General features: G+C 43.5%; 1 protein-coding gene across 4 annotated transcripts in view; it reads right to left on the bottom strand.

The window, feature by feature from the left end:
* The window catches only part of LOC130361144 (uncharacterized), a 158,279-nt gene that overhangs the window by 121,789 nt on the left and 10,528 nt on the right, over window positions 1-25,962 (bottom strand). Inside the window, exons 2-3 of one of the 4 annotated variants that reach the window (XM_056563765.1) lie at window positions 11,372-11,453; window positions 11,198-11,276 (exon numbers count right to left, since the gene is read on the bottom strand). The exons of the other annotated variants lie outside the window; for them this stretch is intronic. The gene's annotated coding sequence lies outside the window, so the exon portion shown is untranslated. The remainder of the gene's footprint in view (window positions 1-11,197; window positions 11,277-11,371; window positions 11,454-25,962) is intronic. 4 annotated transcript variants of the gene reach the window in all.

The following is a 25,962-nucleotide window of genomic DNA, read 5'->3' as shown; positions in this document are numbered from 1 at the left end:
GTGCGTCCCTGGTGTCTAGTGGTCCAGTCGCCAACTCCCCGTGATGTAATCGATGGGTGCTGATTGGTTGTTATGGCAGCCCAAGTTCTTTACTAGGCCTTGGTGACTCCTTTGACTTGTGTATTGATATAGACTTCAGCTTTGGCAACGAAGGGTTTGGCTGATTATGGATGTGGTTTATTGGGGGGGGGGGGGGGTGTCACAGGGTGGGTTTTTTTCTGAATTTTTCTGATATCTTGCCCCACGGTAGGTACTTTGCCCCTATAGGAAGGATCCCCTGTAGGTAGGACCCCCCTGATGATAGTTTGCCTCTATGTATGTAGTACCTTCCTGTAGGTAGGACCCCCCTGATGATAGTTTGCCTCTATGTATGTAGTACCCTCCTGTAGGTAGGACCCCCCTGATGATAGTTTGCCTCTATGTATGTAGTACCTTCCTGTAGGTAGAACCCCCCTGATGATAGTTTGCCTCTATGTATGTAGTAACCTCCTGTAGGTAGGACCCCCCTGATGATAGTTTGCCTCTATGTATGTAGTAACCTCCTGTAGGTAGGACCCCCCTGATGATAGTTTGCCTCTATGTATGTAGTACCCTCCTGTAGGTAGGACCCTCCTGATGATAGTTTGCCTCCTTGCATGTAGTACCCTCCTGTAGGTAGGACCCTCCTGATGATAGTTTGCCTCTACGTATGTAGTACCTTCCTGTAGGTAGGACCCCCCTGATAATAGTTTGCCTCTATGTATGTAGTACCCTCCTGTAGGTAGGACCCCCCTGATGATAGTTTGCCTCTATGTATGTAGTACCCTTCTGTAGGTAGGACCCCCCTGATGATAGTTTGCCTCCTTGCATGTAGTACCCTCCTGTAGGTAGGACCCCCCTGATGATAGTTTGCCTCTATGTATGTAGCACCCCCCTGTAGGTAGGACCCCCCTGATGATAGTTTGCCTCTATGTATGTAGTACCCCCCTGTAGGTAGGACCCCCTGATGATAGTTTGCCTCTACGTATGTAGTACCCTCCTGTAGGTAGGACCCCCTGATGATAGTTTGCCTCTACGTATGTAGTACCTTCCTGTAGGTAGGACCCCCCTGATGATAGTTTGCCTCTATGTATGTAGTACCCTCCTGTAGATAGGACCCCCCTGATGATAGTTTGCCTCTATGTATGTAGTACCCTCCTGTAGGTAGGACCCCCTGATGATAGTTTGCCTCTACGTATGTAGTACCTTCCTGTAGGTAGGACCCCCCTGATGATAGTTTGCCTCTATGTATGTAGTAACCTCCTGTAGGTAGGACCCCCCTGATGATAGTTTGCCTCCTTGCATGTAGTACCCTCCTGTAGGTAGGACCCCCCTGATGATAGTTTGCCTCTATGTATGTAGTACCCTCCTGTAGGTAGGACCCCCCTGATGATAGTTTGCCTCTACGTATGTAGTACCTTCCTGTAGGTAGGACCCCCCTGATAATAGTTTGCCTCTATGTATGTAGTACCCTCCTGTAGGTAGGACCCCCCTGATGATAGTTTGCCTCTATGTATGTAGTACCCTCCTGTAGGTAGGACCCCCCTGATGATAGTTTGCCTCTACGTATGTAGTACCTTCCTGTAGGTAGGACCCCCCTGATAATAGTTTGCCTCTATGTATGTAGTACCCTCCTGTAGGTAGGACCCCCCTGATGATAGTTTGCCTCTATGTATGTAGTACCCTTCTGTAGGTAGGACCCCCCTGATGATAGTTTGCCTCTATGTATGTAGTAACCTCCTGTAGGTAGGACCCCCGATAATAGTTTGCCTCTATGTATGTAGTAACCTCCTGTAGGTAGGACCCCCCTGATGATAGTTTGCCTCCTTGCATGCAGTACCCTCCTGTAGGTAGGACCCTCCTGATGATAGTTTGCCTCTACGTATGTAGTACCTTCCTGTAGGTAGGACCCCCCTGATAATAGTTTGCCTCTATGTATGTAGTACCCTCCTGTAGGTAGGACCCCCCTGATGATAGTTTGCCTCTATGTATGTAGTACCCTTCTGTAGGTAGGACCCCCCTGATGATAGTTTGCCTCCTTGCATGTAGTACCCTCCTGTAGGTAGGACCCCCCTGATGATAGTTTGCCTCTATGTATGTAGCACCCCCCTGTAGGTAGGACCCCCCTGATGATAGTTTGCCTCTATGTATGTAGTACCCCCCTGTAGGTAGGACCCCCTGATGATAGTTTGCCCCTACGTATGTAGTACCTTCCTGTAGGTAGGACCCCCCTGATGATAGTTTGCCTCTATGTATGTAGTACCCCCCTGTAGGTAGGACCCCCTGATGATAGTTTGCCTCTACGTATGTAGTACCTTCCTGTAGGTAGGACCCCCCTGATGATAGTTTGCCTCTATGTATGTAGTAACCTCCTGTAGGTAGGACCCCCTGATGATAGTTTGCCTCTATGTATGTAGTAACCTCCTGTAGGTAGGACCCCCCTGATGATAGTTTGCCTCCTTGCATGTAGTAACCTCCTGTAGGTAAGACCCCCCCCTGATGATAGTTTGCCTCTATGTATGTAGTACCCTCCTGTAGGTAGGACCCCCCTGATGATAGTTTGCCTCCTTGCATGTAGTACCCTTCTGTAGGTAGGACCCCCCCCCCCCCCTGATGATAGTTTGCCTCTATGTATGTAGTACCCTCCTCTAGGTAGGACCCCCCTGATGATAGTTTGCCTCTATGTATGTAGTACCCTCCTGTAGGTAGGACCCCCTGATGATAGTTTGCCTCCTTGTATGTAGTACCCTCCTGTAGGTAGGACCCCCTGATGATAGTTTGCCTCTATGTATGTAGTACCCTCCTGTAGGTAGGACCCCCTGATGATAGTTTGCCTCTATGTATGTAGTACCCTCCTTTAGGTAGGACCCCCTGATGATAGTTTGCCTCTATGTATGTAGTACCCTCCTGTAGGTAGGACCCCCCTGAACCCCAGTAGATAGTTTGCCACCTGCGGCTCTGTTCTTTTTGAAAATGTAGCTCCACTCCCCCGTTCTCCCGTGCTGGCTGAATGGCTTCCCTGTCCATAACATGGCGTCCTATGGAAGAGCACATGACGATAATACAAGTCCCCCTGCTCCCTCCATATTATTTCACTGAGCTCAAACATGGAGGGTGGGTGCGGTACAGGAGGCAGAGTGACGCCATGTTACAGACTAGAAGCTGTCCAGCCAGCACGCGGGTGCAGAAGAACAAGGGGCGGAGCTCTATTTTTTACAGAGTGTAGTATATAAATAAGTGCTGTCACGCAGCTGTCCTCTTTTTGGGAGGACATTTAATTTGCCCAGGACAGGGTCTCAAATCCCAGTAAAAATGGGACAGTTGGCAACTATATGCAGGCTGTTCCAATAGAGCGCCGATCTAATAGATTACATGTTCATGCTTTACACTGACCCATTTAAGGAACCAACAATTGCTTATAAAAAAATGAATTGTAAAAAAAAGTATAAAAATGTTTTGATATATATATATATATATATATATATATATATATATATATATATATATATATATATATATATAGGGGAATATGCAAAGCAGCTCATTACATCACCTTTCAGGTAATGTTCCCTGGTATCAGCTTAGCTCCTGTTACAGAATATAAAAAGCTGATCGGGGTTTATGCCAAGCCAGACTAGTCCCCAAAAGGGAAGTTTCTACCCATCTGCAGACAACTGCTCTGGTTGGACTTGATGGACGTATGTCTTTTTTCAACCATACTAACTATGTAACTATTTTGTGGTTTTTGCCACTCGTCAGTACAGAGCAGAGTGATCTGACTTGTCTGGGGTAAGAGGCCTGAGAGCAGCTAAAGGGGGTGAGTATTTACCTGTGGAGGAAGAGGAGCACCGTGATATTATATATACACACACACAGTGACCCCCTGACCTACGATGGCCCCGACATATGATAATTTCAACATGCGATGGCCTCTCAGAGTCCATCGCATGTTGAAGGCAGCATCAACATACGATGCTTTTGTATGTCGGGGCCATCACATAAACGGCTATCCGGCAGCGCAGACTGCTTCAGCTGCCACCGGATAGCCATTTACGATGCCCCGTGTGGTCCGCTGAAGATCACCTACCTGTCCTCGGGGCTCCGGCGCATTCTCTTCGGGATCCCCTGCATCGTCGGCGCTCTCCATCGTCGTCATCACGTCGCTGCGCACGCCGTCCCCTCATCCAATAGGAGCGGCGTGCGTCGGTCCCGGCGCTCATCAACGGCCGGGACTCGCGGCTAATACCACACATCGCCGATCGCGGCGATGTGTGGTATTAACCCTTTAGAAGCGGCGGTCAAAGCTTCTAAAGCGAAAGTGAAAGTATCCCGGCTAGTCAGTTCTGGACCGTGAAATCGCGGCATCCCGAACAGCTTGCAGGTCACCGGGAGGGCCCTTACCTGCCTCCTCGGTGTCCGATCGACGAATGACTGCTCCGTGCCTGAGATTCATTAAAAAAATTTATAAAAAGTGATCAAAAAGTCCGATCAAAACAAAAATCATACTGATAAAAACTTCAGATCACGGCGCAAAAAATGAGCCCTCATACCGCCCCGTACGTGGAAAAATAAAAAAGTTATAGGGGTCAGAAGATGACATTTTTAAACAGATACATTTTCCTGCATGTAGTTATGATTTTTTCCAGAAGTGCGACAAAATCCAACCTATATAAATAGGGGATCATATGCTACAGAGCGGTATATTACAGAGCCGTATGCTACAGAGCGGAAATATGCACTGCGTAGAAACGGAAGCCCCCAAAAGTTACAAAATGGCGTTTTTTCTTCGATTTTGTCGCACAATGATTTTTTTTTCCGTTTCGTCGTGAATTTTTGGGTAAAATGACTGATGTCACTGCAAAGTAGAATTGGTGACGCAAAAAATAAGCCGTAATATGGATTTTTAGGTGGAAAATTGAAAGGGTTATGATTTTTAAAAGGTAAGGAGGAAAAAACGAAAGTGCAAAAACGGAAAAACCCTGAGTCCTTAAGGGGTTAATAACCTCCCCCCCCCCCCCCCCCCCCCGGGCTGGAGATGATGCATTAATGTAATATTCACATCTGCAAACAGTCCATGTACACTTCAGAGACGCCGGACTTGTCGCCTTCGGTCCTTATTGTCACCTCTTCACCTTCACGTGCAGAACGCGCTCTGCTCTCTGCTCCGCACTCTCCTCTGTTCTCTGTTCCTCTTGTCAGTCTGTTCATCACATGAAAGGAAGAACAACCCCGACTGAGAGGCGACCGCCCCTGACTAGAGATCATGGTCCTAATGATTGGGACCTTCTGACCTGTGCGAGCTGGTTACTGCGTTGCGGCCTAATCCTGGTTCGTTACTTAATTCACAGAGAGCCATGAAATATTCATTAGTGAGAGCGCAATTCTACCCCGAAGGTGTTTATCCAGGGATGTAATAGGCAGCCACATAGAAATCCAGCAATACGGGGGATTACAATATTCACCAAATGCTCTGTGCCGGCAATGCTGAACTGTCAAATATAATGTGATAATATATTTATTTTATAATATATATTATTTTATATTTATTTATATATTATATTTTATTATTTTATATTTATTTATATATATTATATTTTATATTTATTTATATATATTATATTTTATATTTATTTATATATTATTATTTGTGGTCAGAACAACTATCAGAACCGATGCCCCCGAACCTACCTAACTACTAAACTAAGCAGCTTGAGTTGTGCCAAAACTGCTGCGATGGATATACAGTGACCCCCGACCTACGATGGCCCCGACATACGATCCTTTCAACATACGAGGGCCATCGCATAAACGGCTATCCGGCAGTGCAGACTGCTTCAGCTGCCACCGGATAGCCGTTTACGGTGCTCCGTGTGGTCCGCTGACGATCACTTACCTGTCCTCGGGGCTCCGGCGCGTCCTCTTCGGGATCCCCTGCATCGTCGGCGCTCTCCATCGTCGTCATCACGTCGCTGCGCACGCCTTCCCGTCATCCAATAGGAGCGACGTGCGTAGCGACATGATGGCGGCGACGGAGAGCGAGGATGCCGGGGAAGCAGAGGCCTTGCCGGAGCGTCGGGGACACCACGGGGACGCGGCGACAGCGATGGAAGGCGACATCCTGGGCAGCGGTGACGAGCGGTGACGGTCCGGAGCGGCAGGGACAGGTGAGTACAACTTCCTCTACCAGTGGTTTTCAACCTGCGGACCTCCAGATGTTGCAAAACTACAACTCCCAGCATGCCCGGACAGCCGTTGGCTGTCCGGGCATGCTGGGTGTTGTAGTTTTGCAACATCTGGAGGTCCGCAGGTTGTAGACCACTGTCCTATACTCGCTCTGTGCAGTAATGATGGCGGGGTGCCGCAGCGGCGATCCCCAGGGTCCCCAGCAGCGGGACCGCGGCGATCTAACATCTTATCCCCTATCCTTTGGATAGGGGATAAGATGCCAGGGGCGGAGTACCCCTTTAAGACCAGAAAAGTGGCGAAAATACAACTCGGTGTCTATGGTGGCCCAATTAGTAACATGACCAAGTTCGACCAGGGCTGCTGCTACTTTAGCTGAAAAAGATCTATGGTATTCAAAGAACGCTGAACCTCCATACTTGTAACCTAGAGCCACCACCTTGTAGAGATACAAATCTAGCTCCTCTCGTCTGAGAGGGTTAATAGAACAAATAATGTCTCGGTAAAGGCTGAAGGAAAGGACGAACTCTGGGATTGATAACTTGCGATTCAATCTGACGTTTTTGGATTTTAGAATGATGGAAACTTCACCGCAAGCTTTGGTTTTATTGTCTGGTGCCTCATGAGACGACACTAACAAAGACGCTAAGTTTACGTCCTTCCCTTCTATAATGTCTTTTTTAATGTTGGGTGGAATAAAATGAGAAGCTGCCACATTTGGGAATGAAACTGACCCATACGGACTCTTGACTGGGACCAGCCCCATCAGATGACAAGAGGTGAAATAATTCTGCCTTCCTGGCCGTAGCTGGAAATGGTCTCCTCAGTAACTCAGCTGTCAGCTTGGGCACTGTCCAGGCTCCGAGTGATGGTATGCTCTCATGGTCTGACTGCTGATCAAAGTTGTCCGACAGAGAAGCAGTCTCCTCTATGTCTGAGCCGTGTGACATCTTGAAGAAAAGAGTTACACAACAATTAGGACAGACTGAAGCTTCCCATGCCGTACACCCATGTGACGTGCCCGAGTGGCAGTGAGTTAGTGCTTGACCGTAGATAAAGTGTGCCTAAAAAGTGACAAGTATTGCGTAACCATCGAGCCTGTAATCGTGACAGGAACTTCATAAACATGACAGCTGTGGTTATGACAGGTATTACATAACACGCATGTCTATAAATGTGACAACGTATAATGTAACCGTCGTCCCTGTAACTATGAGAGGCATAATATAATCAATCGTGCCTGTAGTCGTGACAGGTATAGGATATATGTGGCGCCTGAAGTCGCGAAAACATATTCCGTAACCATTGTGCCTGTAGTCGTGACAGGTATAACATAATTAATCGTGCCTGAAGTCGTGACAGGTATAACGTAAATAATGGTGCCTGTAGTTGTGACAGGTATAACAATTAATCGTGCCTGTAGTCGTGACAGGTATAACATAATTAATCGTGCCTGAAGTCGTGACAGGTATAACATAATTAATCGTGCCTGTAGTCGTGACAGGTATAACATAATTAATCGTGCCTGAAGTCGTGACAGGTATAACATAATTAATCGTGCCTGTAGTCATGACAGGTATAACATAATTAATCGTGCCTGTAGTCGTGACAGGTATAACATAATTAATCGTGCCTGTAGTCGTGACAGGTATAACATAATTAATCGTGCCTGTAGTCGTGACAGGTATAACATAATTAATCGTGCCTGTAGTCATGACAGGTATAACATAATTAATCGTGCCTGTAGTCATGACAGGTATAACGTAAATAATGGTGCCTGTAGTCGAGACAGGTATTGCATAAACGTGGCATCTGGAGTTGTGATAATGTGTGGCGTAACCATCTTGCCTGTATGCGTGAGAGGTATAGCTTAACCCACGTGCCTATATTCGTGATGTGTATTATATCTAACCACAGTGCTCTGGGTAACTAACCTACCTCCTACTGCTGAATAAGGACAACGACCAACAGATAGGAAACCAGAAACACCACATCTAAACTACCCAGTCCCCTGAAGGAGCATGCTAAGTGACACTAAGGGTGTAAACAAATAAAAATAGAACCTACCCTCGGTAGTAAACAACAAGACTAGTAGCACAGGAACTGAAAAATGAACCCCAAAACAAACGGACCCGACCTAAATAGATAAGAGACAATTTGTAGTGGTATTGTCACGATGCCGGCTGGCAGGTAGTGGATCCTCTGTGCCAGAGAGGGATGGCGAGGACCGCGCTAGTGGACCGGTTCTAAGCCACTACAGGTTTTCACCAGAGCCCGCCGCAAAGCGGGATGGTCTTGCTGCGGCGGTAGTGACCAGGTCGTATCCACTAGCAACGGCTCACCTCTCTGGCTGCTGAAGATGCTGAAGATAGGCGCGGTACAAGGGAGTAGGCAGAAGCAAGGTCGGACGTAGCAGAAGGTCGGGGGCAGGCGGCAAGGATCGTAGTCAGGGGCAACGGCAGGAGGTCAGGAACACGGACTAGGAACAGACAAGGGAACGCTTTCACTAGGCACAAGTGCAACAAGATCCGGCAAGGGAGTGCAGGGGAAGTGAGGTGATATAGGGAAGTGCACAGGTGGGAGCCAATTAAGCTAATTGGGAAGATTGGGCCAGGCACCATCATTGGTGCACTGGCCCTTTAAATCGCAGAGACCCGGCGCGCGCGCGCCCTAGGGAGCGGGGCCGCGCGCGCCGGGACAGGACCGAGGGAGAGCGAGTCAGGTACGGGGGCCGGGGTGCGCATCGCGAGCGGGCGCTATCCGCATCGCGAATCGCATCCCGGCTGAAGGCGGGACCGCAGCGCACCCGGTCAGTGGATCTGACCGGGGCGCTGCAACAACGAAGATGAGGCGAGCACTCCGGGGAGGAACGGGGACCCGGAGCGCTCGGCGTAACAGTACCCCCCCCCTTGGGTCTCCCCCTCTTCTTGGGGCCAAAGAACCTGAGGAAAAAAAACTCAATTTTTCCGTGATGAGGTCCGATGCAAATTAGGAGGGGTTCTGTGTGGAAACGTACGAGACAGTCCAATCTTTTATTGTAAAAACAATAGATGTAGAGGGGTCTGGCGAGACTGGTCACAGGAACGTAGAACCTGTTGATGAGAGAGGCCAAAAAAAATTTTCCTGCAGATCCGGAATCCAAGAAGAGCATAGTAGAGAAGGAGAAGGCAGAGGCAGATATCCGCACAGGCACAGTAAGGCGTGGAGAAGCAGAGTTGACATCAAGAACTGTGTCACCTTTGTGCGGAGTCAGCGTACGTCTTTCCAGGCGGGGAGGACGGATAGGACAATCCTTCAGGAAGTGTTCGGTACCGGCATAGTACAGGCAAAGATTCTCCATGCGGCGTCGTGTCCTCTCTTGAGATGTCAAGCAAGACCGGTCAACTTGCATAGCCTCCGCGGCGGGAAGCACAGGAACAGATTGCAGAGGACCAGAGGAGAGAGGAGCCGGAGAGAAAAAACGCTTCGTGCGAACAAAGTCCATATCCAGGCGGAGCTCCAGACGCCATCCGGAAGAACGCATGTCAATGCGAGTGGCTAGATGAATGAGTTCATGTAGGTCAGCAGGAGTCTCTCGTGCGGCCAGAACATCTTTAATGTTGCTGGATAGGCCTTTTTTAAAGGTCGCGCAGAGAATCTCACTATTCCAGGACAACTCGTAAGCAAGAGCACGGAACTGAATGGCGTACTCGCCAACGGAAGAAACACCCTGGGCCAGGTTCAGCAGGGCAATCTCGGCTGAAGAAGCTCGGGCAGGTTCCTCAAAGACACTTCGAATTTCCGAGAAGAAGGAGTGTACAGAGGCAGTGACGGGGTCATTGCGGTCCCAGAGCGGTGCGGCCCATGACAGGGCTTTTCCAGACAGAAGGCAGAACACGAAAGCCACCTTAGACCTTTCAGTAGGAAACTGGTCCGACATCATCTCCAAGTGCTGGGAACATTGCGAAAGAAAGCCACGGCAATACTTAGAGTCCCCATTAAATTTGTCCGGCAAGGACAGGCGGAGGCTAGGAGCGGCCACTCGCTGCGGAGGAGGTGCAGGAGCTGGCGGAGGAGAAGATTGCTGGAGAAGTTGCGACTGAAGTTGGTGCGAAATGGTGGACATTTCCGACAGCTGACGGGTTAGAAGGGCGATCTGTCGGGCTTGCTGGGCGGCCACCGTGGTGAGGTCAGCGACAACTGGCAGAGGAACTTCAGCGGGATCCATGGCCGGATCTACTGTCACGATGCCGGCTGGCAGGTAGTGGATCCTCTGTGCCAGAGAGGGATGGCGAGGACCGCGCTAGTGGACCGGTTCTAAGCCACTACAGGTTTTCACCAGAGCCCGCCGCAAAGCGGGATGGTCTTGCTGCGGCGGTAGTGACCAGGTCGTATCCACTAGCAACGGCTCACCTCTCTGGCTGCTGAAGATGCTGAAGATAGGCGCGGTACAAGGGAGTAGGCAGAAGCAAGGTCGGACGTAGCAGAAGGTCGGGGGCAGGCGGCAAGGATCGTAGTCAGGGGCAACGGCAGGAGGTCAGGAACACGGACTAGGAACAGACAAGGGAACGCTTTCACTAGGCACAAGTGCAACAAGATCCGGCAAGGGAGTGCAGGGGAAGTGAGGTGATATAGGGAAGTGCACAGGTGGGAGCCAATTAAGCTAATTGGGAAGATTGGGCCAGGCACCATCATTGGTGCACTGGCCCTTTAAATCGCAGAGACCCGGCGCGCGCGCGCCCTAGGGAGCGGGGCCGCGCGCGCCGGGACAGGACCGAGGGAGAGCGAGTCAGGTACGGGGGCCGGGGTGCGCATCGCGAGCGGGCGCTATCCGCATCGCGAATCGCATCCCGGCTGAAGGCGGGACCGCAGCGCACCCGGTCAGTGGATCTGACCGGGGCGCTGCAACAACGAAGATGAGGCGAGCACTCCGGGGAGGAACGGGGACCCGGAGCGCTCGGCGTAACAGGTATATAGTGGAAAATTACTAACATATCATGACTAAACTTCTACACACCCCAAGATGCAAGGACCAATCCAAGATGGTGTAGCCACCAGCAGGAATTACTGGACAGTAGAAAAAATGGCACGAATTTCTGAAAATAAAACACAATCGAAATGAGAATTAGAATGCTCGCAAGCTATGAACGGTTGCATGCGTGAGTAATGTGCAACATCTGACAGTAATTACCGTGCTGTAAGACAGCTGCTGAGAAGAAAACACGCAGACCAATCCCGTAGGCCTTAGCACACTCTGAACAGAAGAGAACCCTCTGAAAGGACATAAAGCAAGCCACTAAAATAACATGAAAAACATCCCTTATTACCAGCATGAGAGTACTGTTCATACACATATATACAGTAACCCCCCCGACATGCGATGGCCCCGACATATGATCAAATCGACATACGATGCTTTTATATGTCGGGGCCATCGCATTAACTGCTATCCGACTGCGCAAAATGCTTAAGCTGCTGTCGGATAGCAGTTTAAGCATCCCGGACAGGTTCACTTACCTATCCCCGCTGCTCCGGGTCCACTTCGCGATTCACTGGTGTCTTCTGCATCTTCTCCGGGGTCCGGGCTTTGCTTTCCGGCGTCGTTATTACGTCGCTGCGCATGCCGAGAGTAATAACATCACCAGAAAGCGAGGCCCGGACCCCGGAGAAGATGCGGAAGACACCGGAGGATTCCGAAGAAGACGCCGGAGCAGCGGGACAGCATCGGGAGCCCCTGGGACAGCATCGGGAGCGGTGAGGACGTGGTCCGGAGCGACGGGGACAGGAAAGTATGAAATGCACTTTTTACATTGCACGAATCCCTGAACATACGATGGATTCAACAAACGATGGGTCGTTTGGAACGAATTACCATCGTATGTTGAGGGACCACTGTACATACATCCATACACATATATACTTGTACGTACACACATTCCCTTTTTTTTGTTTTTGTTTAGGCTGTAGACTATAGAATATGAGAAAAAAAAGGGGGGGGGGTGTCATTACGTGTGCCAGAGCCCAGGCAAACAACTAGACCCTCAGAAAATGCTAAAGCTACAGGCCACAACCTCCTCAGAACAGAAAATTCACGAAATCTGAGAGAAAATACATACATGAGTACTACCCTAACACAGCAGTGTAAAATAGGGACATGTCAAAGCTAACCTGCCCGTAATAGATTTCGTATGACGGTTTTGACGCACAGACAGACAGAAACGTAAGGATGATACTTCTCAGTGCACCTGAAAGAGACAATATGTATAAAACTTATCAAAACGTTGCATGGCTGAGAAATATGCATGATCAGAATGTACCCCCATAAGCTTGGTTACTAACATGCCGCCTGTGCCGAAGCTGCATGCGCAGCGCGTGGAACCTATAACGGAGTGAACCCCTCAACCCATACTCACTGTTCAATCCCTCCCATAGCCCCCACCTTACTTTTGTGAAGCGGCGGAGATGCAGTGCCGACAGATCTAGCGCGGCGTGAAGGGACCTGTTGTTTGGTGGCGCTGTGTGCAGCTGGTGACTCGCTGTGAGCCGGTGAACAAGTGCGCGTCCGGTGTTCGTGGGAAGCGAGGAATCAGCTGTGCGTTGGTGCTGTAGGACCCGGAGACAATGAATGTGGCCAGCTGAACAAACGCCCGCTGCCGGCGCCGTAAAGCAGGAGGCCACGATGTGCCGCAGTAGAGCTTCACGCCGTCAGCTGAATGCTGGCCGAACGTCCCGCCACCAGAAATCACGAATGACATCAGTGGTAAGCGTGAGCCTGGTGTATTTATGGGGGAAGATGTCCCTCCCACAAATACAGCTAATTAGGCTATATATATATATATATATATATATATATATATATATATATACAGTAGAGACCAAAAGTTTGGACACCTTCTCATTCAGAGTTTTCTTTATTTTCATGACTATGATAATTGTAGATTCACACTGAAGGCATCAAAACTATGAATTATCACATGTGGAATTATAGACATAATAAAAAAGTGTGAAAATATGTCCTATTCTAGGTTCTTCAAAGTAGCCACCTTTTGCTTTGATTACTGCTTTTCACACTCTTGGCATTCTCTTGTTGAGATTCAAGAGGTAGTCACCTGAAGTGGTTTTCACTTCACAGGCGTGATGGTGTGGAGGAGGAGGCGTGATGGTGTGGATGAGGAGGTGTGATGATGTGGGGGAGGAGGTGTGATGGTGTGGAGGAGGAGGTGTGCTGGTGTGGAGGAGGAGGTGTGATGGTGTGGAGGAGGAGGTGTGATGGTGTGAAGGAGGAGGTGTGCTGGTGTGGAGGAGGTGTGATGGTGTGGAGGAGGAGGTGTGATGGTGTGGAGGAGGAGGTGTGATGGTGTGGAGGAGGAGGTGTGCTGGTGTGGAGGAGGAGGTGTGCTGGTGTGGAGGAGGAGGTGTGATGGTGTGGTGGAGGAGGTGTGATGGTGTGGAGGAGGAGGTGTGCTGGTGTGGAGGAGGAGGTGTGATGGTGTGGAGGAGGAGGCGTGATGGTGTGGATGAGGAGGTGTGATGATGTGGGGGAGGAGGTGTGATGGTGTGGAGGAGGAGGTGTGATGGTGTGGAGGAGGAGGTGTGCTGGTGTGGGAGGAGGAGGTGTGATGGTGTGGAGGAGGAGGTGTGATGGTGTGGAGGAGGAGGTGTGATGGTGTGGAGGAGGAGGTGTGATGGTGTGGGAGGAGGAGGTGTGATGGTGTGGAGGAGGAGGTGTGATGGTGTGGAGGAGGAGGTGTGCTGGTGTGGAAGAGGTGTGATGGTGTGGAGGAGGAGGTGTGATGGTGTGGAGGAGGAGGTGTGATGGTGTGGAGGAGGAGGTGTGATGGAGGAGAGGTGATGGTGTGGAGGAGGAGGTGTGCTGGTGTGGAGGAGGAGGTGTGATGGTGTGGAGGAGGAGGTGTGATGGAGCAGAGGTGATGGTGTGGAGGAGGTGTGATGGTGTGGAGGAGGAGGTGTGATGGTGTGGAGGAGGAGGTGTGATGGTGTGGAGGAGGAGGTGTGATGGTGTGGAGGAGGAGGTGTGATGGTGATGGTGCCTCCCCCATCCCCGGTTTTATAATTACCTGTTTCCGGGGCCTGGGGTCCGCGCTACTTCTGGCTCCTGCGACGTCCTGCGCGCTGTGCAGCGCAATGACGAGTGACGTCTTCAACACGACGTAGCCGTCAGTGTGCACAGTGAAAGCTCAGGACGCCGCAGGAGCCAGAAGTAGCGCGGACCCCGGGAATTATAAAACCAGGGATGGGGGAGGCAATGGGGCAGCAGCGGTGGTGGTTGGATTAGGGAGGACCCCAGGACAGGCAGGGGGAGAGAAGCGGGTGGCGGCGGCGGTCTCTGGCCACGCAAAAGCCGCTGCAGTTTATTGATTTAAAGCGCCCGCTTTAAATCATTGATCTGTAGCGGCTTTTGCGGGGCCGGGTGGGGGGAAATAGCCGATAAGTTATACCGGAATATTGGTATAAATTATCGGCAATCGGCCTGAAAGGTCACAGATTATCGGTATCGGCCCTAAAAATTAGATATCGGTCGATCCCTAGTATTTACCATACATTCCCATTATATATATCCCATACATTCCCATTATATATATCCCATACATTCTCATTATATATCCCATACATTCTCATTATATATCCCATATATTCCCATTACATATCCCATACATTCTCATTATATATATCCCATACATTCTCATTATATATATCCCATACATTCTCATTATATATCCCATATATTCTCATTATATATCCCATACATTCTCATTATATATCCCATACATTCTCATTATATATATCCCATACATTCTCATTATATATATCCCATACATTCTCATTATATATATCCCATACATTCTCATTATATATATCCCATACATTCTCATTATATATATCCCATACATTCCCATTATATATATCCCATACATTCTCATTATATATCCCATACATTCTCATTATATATATCCCATACATTCTCATTATATATATCCCATACATTCTCATTATATATATCCCATACATTCTCATTATATATATCCCATACATTCTCATTATATATCCCATACATTCTCATTATATATCCCATACATTCTCATTATATATATCCCATACATTCTCATTATATATCCCATACATTCTCATTATATATATCCCATACATTCTCATTACATATCCCATACATTCTCATTATATATATCCCATACATTCTCATTATATATCTCATACATTCTCATTATATATCCCATACATTCTCATTATATATCCCATACATTCTCATTATATATATCCCATACATTCTCATTATATATCTCATACATTCTCATTATATATCCCATATATTCCCATTATATATCCCATACATTCTCATTATATATATCCCATACATTCTCATTATATATATCCCATACATTCTCATTATATATCCCATACATTCTCATTATATATATCCCATACATTCTCATTATATATCTCATACATTCTCATTATATATCCCATACATTCTCATTATATATCCCATACATTCCCATTATATATCCAATACATTCTCATTATATATCCCATACATTCTCATTATATATCCCATACATTCTCATTATATATATCCCATACATTCCCATTATATATCCCATACATTCTCATTATATATATCCCATACATTCTCATTATTTATCCCATACATTCTCATTATATATCCCATACATTCTCATTATATATATCCCATACATTCTCATTACATATCCCATACATTCTCATTACATATCCCATACATTCTCATTATATATATCCCATACATTCTCATTACATATCCCATACATTCTCATTATATATCCCATACATTCTCATTATATATATCCCATACATTCTCATTATATATATCTCATACATTCTCATTATATATCCCATACATTCTCATTATATATCCCATACATTCTCATTATATATATCCCATACATTCTCATTACATATCCCATACATTCTCATTACATATCCCATACATTCTCATTACATATCCAATACATTCTCATTATATATCCCATACATTCTCATTATATATATCCCATACATTCTCATTATATATCCCATACATTCTCATTATATATCTCATACATTCTCATTATATATCCCATACAGTCTCATTATATATATCCCATACATTCTCATTATATATCCCATACATTCTCATTACATATCCCATACATTCTCATTATATATCCCATACATTCTCATTATATATATCCCATACATTCCCATTATATATCCAATACATTCTCATTATATATATCCCATACATTCTCATTATATATATCCCATACATTCTCATTATATATCCCATACATTCTCATTATATATATCCCATACATTCTCATTATATATATCCCATACATTCTCATTATATATATCCCATACATTCTCATTATATATATCCCATACATTCTCATTATATATATATCCCATACATTCTCATTATATATCCCATACATTCTCATTATATATATCCCATACATTCTCATTATATATATCCCATACATTCTCATTATATATATATCCCATACATTCTCATTATATATCCCATACATTCTCATTATATATATCCCATACATTCTCATTATATATATCCCATACATTCTCATTATATATATATCCCATACATTCTCATTATATATCCCATACATTCTCATTATATATATCCCATACATTCTCATTATATATATCCCATACATTCTCATTATATATATATCCCATACATTCTCATTATATATCCCATACATTCTCATTATATATATCCCATACATTCTCATTATATATATCCCATACATTCTCATTATATATCCCATACATTCTCATTATATATATCCCATACATTCTCATTATATATATATCCCATACATTCTCATTATATATCCCATACATTCTCATTATATATATCCCATACATTCTCATTATATATATCCCATACATTCTCATTATATATATCCTATACATTCTCATTATATATCCCATATATTCCCATTATATATCCCATACATTCCATTATATATCCCATACATTCTCATTATATATATCCCATACATTCTCATTATATATATCCCATACATTCTCATTATATATCCCATACATTCTCATTATATATCCCATACATTCTCATTATATATCCCATACATTCTCATTATATATCCCATACATTCTCATTATATATCCCATATATTCCCATTATATATCCCATACATTCTCATTATATATATATCCCATACATTCTCATTATATATCCCATACATTCTCATTATATATCCCATACATTCTCATTATATATATCCCATACATTCTCATTATATATCTCATACATTCTCATTATATATCCCATACATTCTCATTATATATCCCATACATTCTCATTATATATCCCATACATTCTCATTATATATATCCCATACATTCTCATTATATATATCCCATACATTCTCATTATATATCCCATACATTCCCATTATATATCCAATACATTCTCATTATATATCCCATACATTCTCATTACATATCCCATACATTCTCATTATATATCCCATACATTCTCATTATATATATCCCATACATTCCCATTATATATCCAATACATTCTCATTATATATATCCCATACATTCTCATTATATATCCCATACATTCTCATTATATATCCCATACATTCTCATTATATATCCCATACATTCTCATTATATATATCCCATACATTCTCATTATATATATCCCATACATTCTCATTATATATATCCCATACATTCTCATTATATATATATATCCCATACATTCTCATTATATATCCCATACATTCCATTATATATCCCATACATTCTAATTATATATATCCCATACATTCTCATTATATATCCCATACATTCTCATTATATATCCCATACATTCTCATTATATATATCCCATACATTCTCATTATATATATCCCATATATTCCCATTACATATCCCATACATTCTCATTATATATATCCCATACATTCTCATTATATATATCCCATACATTCTCATTATATATCCCGTACATTCTCATTATATATCCCATACATTTTCATTATATATCCCATACATTCTCATTATATATCCCATACATTTTCATTATATATCCCATACATTCTCATTATATATCCCATACATTCTCATTATATATATCCCATACATTCTCATTATATATATCCCATACATTCTCATTATATATCCCATACATTCTCATTACATATCCCATACATTCTCTTTATATATCCCATACATTCTCATTATATATATCCCATACATTCTCATTATATATATCCCATACATTCTCATTATATATATCCCGTACATTCTCATTGTATATCCCGTACATTCTCATTGTATATCCCATACATTCTCATTATATATATCCCATACATTCTCATTGTATATCCCATAGATTCTCATTATATATATCCCGTACATTCTCATTATATATCCCGTACATTCTCATTATATATCCCATACATTCTCATTATATATATCCCATACATTCTCATTGTATATCCCATAGATTCTCATTATATATATCCCATACATTCTCATTATATATCCCATACATTCTCATTATATATCCCATACATTCTCATTATATATCCCATACATTCTCATTATATATATCCCATGCATTCTCATTATATATCCCATACATTCTCATTATATATATCCCATGCATTCTCATTATATATCCCATACATTCTCATTATATATATCCCATACATTCTCATTATATATATCCCATACATTCTCATTATATATCCCATACATTCTCATTGTATATCCCATACATTCTCATTATATATATCCCATACATTCTCATTATATATATCCCATACATTCTCATTATATATATCCCGTACATTCTCATTATATATATCCCATACATTCTCATTATATATCCCATACATTCTCATTATATATCCCATACATTCTCATTATATATATCCCATACATTCTCATTATATATATCCCATACATTCTCATTACATATCCCATACATTCTCATTACATATCCCATATATTCCCATTACATATCCCATACATTCTCATTACATATCCCATACATTCCCATTGTATATCCCATACATTCTCATTATATATCCCATACATTCTCATTACATATCCCATACATTCTCATTATATATATCCCATACATTCTCATTATATATCCCATACATTCTCATTATATATCCCATACATTCTCATTATATATATCCCATACATTCTCATTATATATATCCCATACATTCTCATTATATATCTCATACATTCTCATTATATATCCCATACATTCTCATTATATATCCCATACATTCTCATTATATATCTCATACATTCTCATTATTTATCCCATACATTCTCATTATATATCCCATACATTCTCATTATATATATCCCATACATTCTCATTATATATCCCATACATTCTCATTACATATCCCATACATTCTCATTATATATATCCCATACATTCTCATTATATATCCCATACATTCTCATTATATATCCCATACATTCTCATTATATATATCCCATACATTCTCATTATATATATCCCATACATTCTCATTATATATCCCATAGATTCTCAATATATATCCCATACATTCTCATTATATATCCCATACATTCTCATTATATATATCCCATACATTCTCATTATATATCCCATACATTCTCATTATATATCCCATACATTCTCATTATATATCCCATACATTCTCATTATATATATCCCATACATTCTCATTATATATCCCATACATTCTCATTATATATATCCCATACATTCTCATTATATATCCCATACATTCTCATTATATATATCCCATACATTCTCATTATATATATCCCATACATTCTCATTATATATATATATCCCATACATTCTCATTATATATATCCCATACATTCTCATTATATATATCCCATACATTCTCATTATATATATCCCATACATTCTCATTATATATATCCCATACATTCTCATTATATATATATCCCATACATTCTCATTATATATATCTCATACATTCTCATTATATATATCTCATACATTCTCATTATATATATCTCATACATTCTCATTATATATATCTCATACATTCTCATTATATATATCCCATACATTCTCATTATATATATCCCATACATTCTCATTATATATCCCATACATTCTCATTATATATCTCATACATTCTCATTATATATATCCCATACATTCTCATTATATATCCCATACATTTTCATTATATATCCCATACATTTTCATTATATATCCCATACATTCTCATTATATGGTATCATCATTCTAGTTGTGGGACCAGTAAATAATGCCATGTACCTGTTCGCACTTACACCATGACCTATAACATTACAAGAACATACATTGCTTAGGGGGAATCCCTGGCAACACTTAAAGTCTCCCCAGGGAAGCCAAGATGTTCTTCTAAACACATTTGCTGTGAGAGAAGACCCCCCTGTACACAAATCAGACGTCTCCCTTTATAACTGCATCTCCAAGTACGTTCTAGCCCAGGGCATTGTGCCTGCCGTGCGCTCATCTTTTATTCATAACGCAGCATGTTAGACATGTTCTTTTCACATCTCAGTCCCACAAAACTTTAGAAATACGCAAGATGGAAAGAAATCTCAACGAACCAGTCAGAATTAATTCCACAAATAGTAAAACAAGACGCAATGTTTAATGGTCTCCTGATACTGATACAACCTAAAGAAGACTATTGGGTCACCATTGGATATGTCCTATGAAGGTCCTCCAGAGAGGAGAAACCACATCTACCTGACTGATACAATGAAGATAAAATGGATGAAAGGCAATAAGGAACCCTTGAGGGTCAAGGTTGTAACAACTATAAGGGCAGGAAATGATGAAGAATGTAAAAGTAAGCCCTGCCCTTGGGTACTGTAGGGTCTGTACAGGTCAGTGGTCTCCAAACTGTGGACCTCCTTTTGGAGACCACTGATATAGGGCTTAAAGGGGTACTCTACCCCTAGACATCTTATCCCCTATGCAAAGGATAAGGGATAGGATGTCTGTTCACGGGGGTCCCGCCGCTGGGGACCCCTGTGATCTCCCTGCTGCACTCAGCATTCATTTAGAGCGTCAGGTGCAGCACCGGAGGCTCCTGACGGCCACGGTCACGCCCCCTCAATGCAAGTCTATGGGAGGGGGCATGATGGCCGTCACACACCCTCCCCTAGACTTGCATTGAGGGGGCGTGGCCGTGACATCACAAGCTTCCGCCCCGCATCGACAGTCACCCGGCATGGAGCAAAGTTTGCTCTGTGCACCGGATGTCTGGGGTGCCGCAGCCGAGATCGCGGGGGTCCCCAGCGGCGCAACCCCCGCGATCAGACATCTTATCCCCTATCCTTTGGATAGGGGATAAGATGTCTAGGGGCAGAGTACCCCTTTAACAAATAGAACACATATTCCTCTCTCCTTTACATGGATGGCTTGGTAGCTGATAGTCCTAAAATGTTTGTCCTAAAAGCTTCTAGTTCCTCTCCGTACAGATGAAGGGACCCAAGAAAAAAAAAAAAGAAATGAAGCTACTCAAGAATTATATTTACAAAAATAGACACATTTTATTGGTTGTAACACTGAGACACAGTAAAAACATGTAAAAGGAGGAATGGGATAGAGAATAGACACATCGGGACTACCCCATCACAGTGTTTTTACACACATGGAGATATTGTAAGAAGCAATAGCTATTTCCAAGCAGTTCAAAAATTATCCCTTTTTGGGGAGTAGCAACAGTATCGGTATGCTGAAAAGTGCACACAAGTGACCCAAAAAAAAACATCCATGCACAGCTTTTTCACAACAATTAGGGCATCACAAAAAGACAACTGTCACACTTGACTTGCAATTAAACATATTTTGCAATGACAGAACAGATGCAGAACACTCTCTGCTGCTTTATCTACAATTATTATATACGTGGCTCTTACTCTTATCTGTGGTGATCACTGCTCACTGTCCCTCACAGAGATCTTCACCTAACACTTGCTATCTCTAAAATGGCTGCTGAAGCAATGTGCATAAACTTTTCTAGCAGCTCTGACATCACCCCTATACTGCCCCCTGATTGGCTGGGAGATCTATATGCAAGGCATTATGGGCTATACTGAGGTCATGTGATCCTTCTCCTTTCTTCCATGTGGCGGATGCCCTTTTAGCACTTTAGGTTTGCTCATCTTTAGTAGTGATCTAGGAGATCCCTGTGGGAAATTCCACATCCCCTTTCACGGTTAAGGGTGAAGAACTCCCAATCCCTTAGAATGTGCTCCCTTTCGGTTTAACATAATACCAAATATGAAGGAACACGGTGGGTTAAGATCTCTGGTGAGCCTTGAGTCAACCAACTAAGGATGAATGGGATGTCCCACTGGTGGGAGCTGTTATCATATGTGGCAAAGTGCAGACTGGTGCAGAGTGGTGCCGAGTAGAGGGAACCCATTATAATCAATGTGAGTCTGTAAAATGTACTCAAAATTCTTGATGGTGGTCCCCTACTTTTGGATAACAGATTCCTGATCTTAGGACCTTCTACTTCTCACAATTTATATATGGTACACCCTCATAGGGGTACTTCACCCCAAGACATCTTATTCACAATCCAAAGGATAGGGGATAAGATGTCTGATCGCAGGGGTCCTCCGGGCATGCTGGGAGTTGAAGTTTTTCAACATTTGGGGGGCCACAGTTTGAAACCCCTGCCCTTAACTAAGCTGGCTCAGTCAAGTTCCTAGGTTACCTATTGGTTGGAGATGCATAGTTCAAATTCTTTGGGAAATTTTCTTAGATGCAAAGTTACAACGCATTTTGAAGCTGATCACCCCTTCATCAGGTAAAACTGGTAAATCAGTGTTTTTCTTGATGAAGGTTTAGTTACCGTAAATCCTGAAACACACTAGAACTTTACAAACTACCAATCTTTGGAGGAGCTCTGATAGAATAACCCAAGAATTCCTAGTACTGTATCTAATGTCCATTACACTAGACCAAGTTCTAGGAATCCAGGAGAACCTGGCCATAGTGTCCATCCATGAGATGCCTACAAGGCTTTTACATTTGTTATAAAATATATATTATTTTCCACCTATATACTCTGTAACCATATGAAGCGCTGTCTATTAAGGACATACATACTATCTCAAGTACAGTGATCCCTCAACTTACAATAATTTCAACATACAATGGTCTTTTCTGGACCATTGTAACTTGAAACCAGACTCAGCATACAATGCTGTGGAATCTGCTAAATGTGTCGATAGCTGGAAGAACCGACCAATCAGAATGGGCATTCACTGGTAAAACCCCTGTATAACTGAAGTGTATGCACTGACTGGTGTCTGGTAGCGCCCCCTACAGTACAGGGAGGTATTACATGTTCTGTACTCTTTTCCTGTATTACTGAAGTGTATGCACTGACTGGTGTCTGGTAGCGCCCCCTACAGTACAGGGAGGTATTACATGTTCTGTACTCTAACTGTATTACTGAAGTGTATGCACTGACTGGTGTCTGGTAGTGCCCCCTACAGTACAGGGAGGTATTACATGTTCTGTAGTCTTTACCTGTATTACTGAAGTGTATGCACTGACTGGTGTCTGGTAGCGCCCCCTACAGTACAGGGAGGTATTACATGGTCTGTACTACTTTTAACCTATACCAAGGTTAGCTGCTCCTTTTGAACCAATTAAGGGCGGCTCCATTTTACTTTTTTTTTAGGACATTGTGTGTACTGTACAGGACCGTGAAGAGACTCCTGTCCTCTACATAGACCAGGGTTTCCCAACGAGGCTGCCTCCAGCTGTTGCAAAACTACAACTCCCAGCATGCCCGGACAGCCAAAGGCTGTCCGGGCATGCTGGGAGTTATAGTTTTGCAAAAGCTGGAGCCACCATGGTTGGGAAACACTGACATAGACAGTGATTACAGCTCCCAGCAGATCTTTATTACTTTTATATGTAAGGATTTGCTTTATCTATATTAGTTTTCTACTTATTTTTATTTAATCCTCACTTTTTCCTATTTTTGGATGACATTTTGGGGCTTCAGAACCAATTACCAGGTTCCCATAGAGTTATGATCTCAACATACAATGGTTTCAACATACAATGGTCTCAACATACAATGGTCCCAACACACAATGGTCCCAACACACAATGGTCCAAACATACAATGGTCCACACATACAATGGTCCACACATACAATGGTCCACACATACAATGGCCCCAACATACAATGGCCCCAACATACAATGGCCCCAACACACAATGGTCCCAACACACAATGGTCCCAACACACAATGGTCCAAACATACAATGGTCCACACATACAATGGTCCACACATACAATGGTCTCAACATACAATGGCCCCAACATACAATGGTCCCAACACACAATGGTCTCAACACACAATGGTCCCAACATACAATGGTCCCAACATACAATGTCTGAACATACAATGGTTCCAACATACAATGGTCCCAACATACAATGGTCCCAGCATACAATGGTCTCAACATACAATGGTCTCAACATACAATGGTCCCAACATACAATGGTCTCAACATACAATGGCCCCAACATACAATGGTCCCAACATACAATGTCTCAATATACAATGGTCCCAACATACAATGGTCTCAACATACAATGGTCCCAACATACAATGGTCCCAACATACAATGGTCCCAACATACAATGGTCCCAACATACAATGGTCATAACATACAATGGTCCCAACATACAATGGTCCCAACATACAAAGGTCATAACATACAAAGGTCATAACATACAATGGTCCCAACATAAAATGGTCCCAACATACAATGGTCCCAACATACAATGGTCCCAACATACAATGGTCATAACATACAATGGTCCCAACATACAATGGTCGCCCTGGAACCAATTAATATTGTAACTTGAGGGAGCACTGTACCGTGTGGTCTTACTGTAGAGACTCCGGACCCCCGCACCAGGTGACATATTAACAGGAGCAGCGGGGTCTCGAGACACTTGTTTCTGTCTAATTTAAGAGACAATGGTTTCCAAAACACAACTAGTGAAGAGCCTTGTATATCCCTGGGAAGCCTACACAGAATGTCTTCAAGACGTCTTATAGACCTGACCTACACAGCTGCTGAGCGCTGTCATCTTTAAGTTCTATCCTGGGATCTACAATGTGAAGATGACTTTTAGAGATGTTTGCTGATGGTCACAGCTGTAATCACACAGGACATGGCACAGGTAGAGAAACAGAGGAGAGACAGAAGCACAGAGCGTTTGGATTTCAATAAAACTATCATCCCAAGATATCGAACTTAAAGGGGTACTCCGGTGGAAAACACATTTTTCCTAATCAACTGGTGCCAGAAAGCTAAACAGATTTGTAAATTACTTCTATTTAAAAATCTTAACCCTTCCAGTACTTATCAGAAAGTTGAGTAGTTCTTTTCTGTCTGTCCACAGTGCTCTCTGCTGCCACCTCTGTCCGTGTCAGGAACTGTCCAGAGCAGGAGAGGTTTGCTATGGGCATTTGCTCCTGCTCTGGACAGTCCCTGAACTAAACAACTTCCTCTGTAGTATACAGCAGCTGATAAGTACCGGAAGGATTAAGATTAATTTGCAAATCTGTATAACTTTTTGGAACCAGTTAATTTAAAATGAAAAATAAAATTCCACCAAAGTACC

The sequence above is a fragment of the Hyla sarda genome, chromosome 3 (genome assembly GCF_029499605.1).
Source record: "Hyla sarda isolate aHylSar1 chromosome 3, aHylSar1.hap1, whole genome shotgun sequence".
Taxonomy (NCBI): Eukaryota; Metazoa; Chordata; class Amphibia; order Anura; family Hylidae; genus Hyla; species Hyla sarda.
This window is presented reverse-complemented; position numbering and strand designations above follow the sequence as displayed.